The sequence below is a fragment of the Gavialis gangeticus genome, unplaced genomic scaffold (assembly GCF_001723915.1).
Source record: "Gavialis gangeticus isolate Ggan-Ray unplaced genomic scaffold, GavGan_comp1, whole genome shotgun sequence".
NCBI lineage: Eukaryota > Metazoa > Chordata > Crocodylia > Gavialidae > Gavialis > Gavialis gangeticus.
Window position 1 is genome coordinate 65,210,918 of NW_017729004.1, and position 5,245 is coordinate 65,216,162.

The 5,245-nt window shown below is 48.0% G+C and overlaps 1 protein-coding gene across 1 annotated transcript in view; it reads right to left on the reverse strand.

Annotated features, from left to right (window-relative positions):
* The window catches only part of THSD7A (thrombospondin type 1 domain containing 7A), a 686,730-nt gene extending 681,519 nt beyond the window's left edge, over positions 1-5,211 (reverse strand). Inside the window, exon 1 of the mRNA XM_019508490.1 lies at positions 5,001-5,211. The gene's annotated coding sequence lies outside the window, so the exon portion shown is untranslated. The remainder of the gene's footprint in view (positions 1-5,000) is intronic.
* Between the last annotated feature and the right edge of the window lie 34 nt (positions 5,212-5,245).

Here is a 5,245-nt window from a genome sequence, read left to right on the forward strand (position 1 = left end):
TGAACTGAGTAACTTTAGAACTTGGTAACACCTTAACCTTTGCAAGGCTGTCTAACTACGTGTGTGTGTGCGCTTGTTTCTTTTGTACGAATGAATGAATGAATGAGTGAGTATGCATGGAAATGAGTGAAGCAGATAACCTTACTGTTCTTTATTCTTTTCATGTTGCATGTTTTATGTTCCAATAAATGCGGCATTGTGCCTTGTCCCCTGATAAGATTCCTGATTGTTTTTAATTCAGAACAACTGGAGCTGACTGCCTTCCCTGCCCCTGGACCTGCATGGCAGGGGGTGGGGAAGGCAGCTGGCTCCAGCATGTGGGGCTTCCCTCCTGTGCTGAGCAAGTGCAGGGTCTGCGCTTGCGTGGCAGGGAGTGCCAGTGACAGAGATGGCCCAGCAGGGGCTGTGCTCCTTATTGTAATGTGCAGTGCTGACCAGATCTGTGCATCACCCGGCACCAGCACCTGAGCCAGGCATGAGATCCCTGAACATTCCTGCCTGCTGCTGCTGTGTCATGGGGGGGAATGTAGGGGGGGTTCCCACACCCCCCAAGTGACATACACCCACACACTGCCCCCACAATCCCCCACATATACACCCCCCAACACACCCAACTGCCTCCCCACAAACAGCCACTCCCCAATACCCACACACACATCTACCTAAACACCCCCCCACACAATATACTAGACTAAGAATTTATTTTTGAGTTATTATGCAATCACCCCTATACACAGTATGCAAACACAAATTGCAACAACAATATTTTTTGTAATAAAATTAAAACGTGAAAGTAGGTGTTTTACTTTTAGTATATGATTTGGGTTTTTTTCCAGTTCTAAGATGGCAACCCGTCCCACTCACAAAAGGAATATTTCCAGGGAGCAAGGGGAGGGACTTCTGGTGGCAAGTGTCAGGGGTTAGAAGGTGGGACTTCCAGTCCCAGGATGGCCACCAGGGGGCAGGGCTACCCATGCAGCCCTCAAAAGCTCACCAAACCTGGTTAAGTGGCCCTCCACCCAAAATAATTGCCCACCCGTGATTTAGATGGTGAATATTTGTCACTTGCAATTATGTTTCTTACCTATCCAAAGGGCGGAAAGGAAAAGCCTCCACTCCTGTAGGTGCACCTTTTAACATCAGCTCTGAAAAGCAAAATGTTGTTAACTAAGGAGTGGAGAGGAAGATGTAACAAGATCCTTGTTGAACTTGTAAGGCTCCTCTAGAAAGAGCAGTTGCTAAACTTGAGCCTATGGAATATTTCTGAGGGAAGAAAATCAGCTGAACAATGGCTGCATCAGGAAGAAAAGGCATGTCAACAATATCTTAAGATATAAAAGTCCCTCTTGGATATTATTTTTATATATTATATATAGATATCTATATCAGCCATTAGTATCAACATATTGTCTGTTCTGTACATACACTGGAAATCAGACTGTTTAAAAAGTCCGAGCAATTTGTGAAATCTAAGCATTGCCAGAGTTGTCCCACTATAATCTCTCAAACTTTATTAAACAAAAATACTTGAGATGAAACCTGGAGAGTCAAGAGATTAAATGGCCAAACACAGTTTCTAGAACACAAGTCTAAGCACTTGTGCCAGGGCTTGCCACAGATATTGAAAATGTTAATGGTAGTCATCTGTAGTAGGGCCCAAAGCCTTTCTATCAGCCTTAATCAGTCACAAATGTGCTTCAAACTCACCAATCATTGTTCTTTAACAAAACTGGGTGAGAACCAATAATCAAGGATAATGTATTTCTTATCTTCTTCTCTGCCACTTGACAGAGAAACAAGCAGGTCAGTCCACATCACGTTGATCTTAGCTCTGAAACAGCTTAACAGCTCTTTGCAGTTATGAGTCAGCTACAACATCTATGGGTGCTTACACAAGTCACAGTTTCATGCTATCAGACCCCTGAAAGTGCTCTAGAACTACGATGCATCACACATGAACAGCTGTGGAACGGTTTTAAAGGGCAGATTGTGGAAAAAATTAGCTTTAATCAAATGCGGTATTACATTAAAGCACTCTAAAGCTGAATGCATTAAGGCACTTGTGTTTCCTCCAGGGTTAATTTTTCACACGTCAGCAGGGGAAGGAAGGGGAAGAGGAGGGAGCTGCAGGCTGCTTTGAATGGCCACAGCAGGAGAGGGAGGGAGGGAGGTTGAACCAGGCCCAGTTTGTCTCCCCCCAGTACTGCATCCGGGGTAGCTGGGGGGTGGGGGGGGCTGCGAGGCAACAGAGCTCCATTCCACCCCCCAACCCCACCCCAGCTCTGGCCAAAGTAGATGGCAGCTCCCTTCCTGTCCTCTGCTGACAGCCCCAGAGCTGGTGCAATGAGTGGGGGCTGGAGAGAGGGGCAGTTGAGCAGCCTCCTCAGAGGCTACTGAAACACCCCAGCCTGCTGGCCACGAACACTGCAGGTTGGCTCCACCCCCCCTCCCCACCCAACCCAACAGGCAAATGTCTGTTCGGTGGGGGAGCTAACACATGGCACTTTATGCAAGTTACAGCAAGGAGCACCATGAATTAGAGAGGGGCCCTAATGTCTATAAGCACCCCCGATATTTAGGTTTCCCAAAACTAGAAACAGTTTCTCTAGCTGGAATTTTGCTGAATGTTGTGGCAACTTCCACTGTCATAGCCAGTGGGGGCCAATCTTTTTGGCAGACATGGCACAAACAAGCCCTGCACCCTCCCCTAGTGCCACTCCCATCCCTTCACCCTGCCTGATCCAATGCTCTGCTTTCTGCTCCCTGCCCGATCTGTCACTGTGCTACCCGTCCCAAATTCAGCCCTGTAGAGGGAGGCGCCATGGCCTGACCCCGATCCTACTGCCCAGGTGTAAGGGCTGTGGCCCTGACCTTGTGGGAGGAAGGGGGCACAGCCTGGACTCAATCCAGTCCTGCAGAGGGAAGGAGGAATGGCCCAGCTCCAACCTGCTGCATGGGTCTTGGGAATTTGGCAGGGGGGAAATGGAGCAATAATAGTTATCAGTGCTCCCCTGCCCAGTTTCCCAACCCATGGGGAGCCCTACAGGCCAGATGCCAAGGCTCTGCAGGCCACATTTGGCTCACGGGCTGGAGGTTGAACACCCCTGGTCTAGGATAACATGATAGTTACCATAAAGACCATGAATCCCTCATGTTAAATATGATAAAGACATCAATTGCTTCTAAAAGTCATTCGGAACAAGCAGCCTCAATACTAGGCTGGAGAAATTTGGGATAGAAGTACTAGGAGGAGGAAAAGGGAGATCTCTACATTATCAAAATGCAAAATTCATGTTTTTTTCCAGTATCTGAATATTAGTTATAGCTTCCTACATCTTAAAATTAAAAGGGGGGGGGGGAAGAAAAGAAAAGGCAGAAGCATGACCACGAAGCATCCCTAGTATCATGCTTACAACTATCAGTACAAAATACTGGAACCCTGCTCCTCTAAATTATTATCCGAGTATGAGGGTCTTCTTAGAGAACCAATCGTTGCCATGTTTCTAAATATAGCATTGCTGTGTTCCTAAAATAAGGCTAATAACATGACCAGTGGAACGTATACTTGTCAGAAAACTATCCTAATAAACTGTCCATTACAACCAAATATTAGAGCACTGAATTTTGGAAACTGCCCCACACATCCTTCCTTGTCATTCCCCTCCTCCCTCCCCTCCCACTTACAGATCTACTTCCCACCATCATTATAATGGGTCTAATTTCTCATTAGATGATACAGCTGGGGAGCGGGGGTGGAAGGATAAAGATACAATAATGAAATAAGATACCTTTGTAGAATCAAATTCCAGAAGCAGATATTTAGTGATAAAAGAAATTGTAGGAGTCAGAAGCACATTTCTAGTGCAAGCTTGAAGCTAAAAAAGCCAGGTCACATCAATAAATAAATAGTTTGTCATAAACTGAAATGTAAAAGACTCATTAATGTAACTTGCAAGGTGTGACTCAAAAGCAGGCAGCATTAAAAATAATGATCTGACTTTGTGCTCTGTTTTACCTTTGTATTGTGATGTTTTCTGTGAACTTACTAAATTAGCAAATGCAGCAAAAATAAACCCAATTCTTTGCTTGTATCCGTATGAAATCTAAAGCTAAAACCTGCCGAAAACTTCTAGATTAGAATTTCATTCTAACGGTTCTGAGAAAAACCAATTGTTCAATGCCTTTCCCTGACAGCAGATTCCACGTGATCTTGTCTGCTAAAGGGAGCCACGGCACATTTCACAACTTTCCATTCCAAAAAGTTCAAGCTGAGAAGAGCATTTTTAAAAAAAAAGACAAAATCCTTAAAAAAAAAGAAAAAACTCCATCGTAACTCCTGCCCTGGGCTACAGATCACCATCGCACTTGACTGGGTTGATCTAAATATCAAGAGACGTGCTCCAGATCCTCACCACCACTCAGTCTCTCTCAGTATTCAGAAGTACCGCAAATCATCATCACGACTGAGTCTCTCTCGATATCTAGAAGTCCTACAGATCATCTTCGCCACCCAGTCTCAGCCTTAGCCGTACTCTGGATATTCAGAAGTGCTACAGATCACCACCACCTCTGAGTGTCCGACTCCCTGCCCCGCTCCCCGCCCCCCCCGGCTCATCTGCTACTGTTTCAGGGTCAGATCCGCAAGGATGCTCTTGTCGCGCATACGCGGGGGAATTCCTCCACAGGCACGAAGCTGAATTCATGCTCGCACAGAAGGAAAAAATAAAAATAAAACAAAACCGAAGTGAAAGAAACACTTTCCATCGCTTTCCCTCACCATCACCTTCTGGTAACACTAACATGAAAGCGGGGGCTGGGTGCCGGGTAGATCGGAGCAGGAGGGGCCGGGCTGAGCAGGCTCCTCTCGCCCCCCGAGCCCCTTTGCTGTCCGGGCCGCGCGGGGGGGGGGGGGGTGGAGCAGGGCGCGTCCCCCCTTCTCGGCCTCTCGTCCCCCCGCGCCCAGGACCGCGAGGTGTCGCAGGACGGGGGTGGGAGCTCACCTTCAACCTGGTTTTTGCAGCCATGAGGAGGGAAAAGAAGAGGGACAGGCCCGGGGCCACTTGGGGACGCAGTGGCAGCACCGGGAGAGCAACCCCAGAGTCCTGCCCGCTTCGGCCCGCACTTACACGGGATCTCGCTGCAGGCGGCGGCCCCGCTCCTCAGTCCCGGGCGCCAAGTCGCTGCCCGGCATCGGGCCCGCAGGCGGCGGGAGCTCCCGCCCCTCGTCCGCTCCGCCCACGCTCCC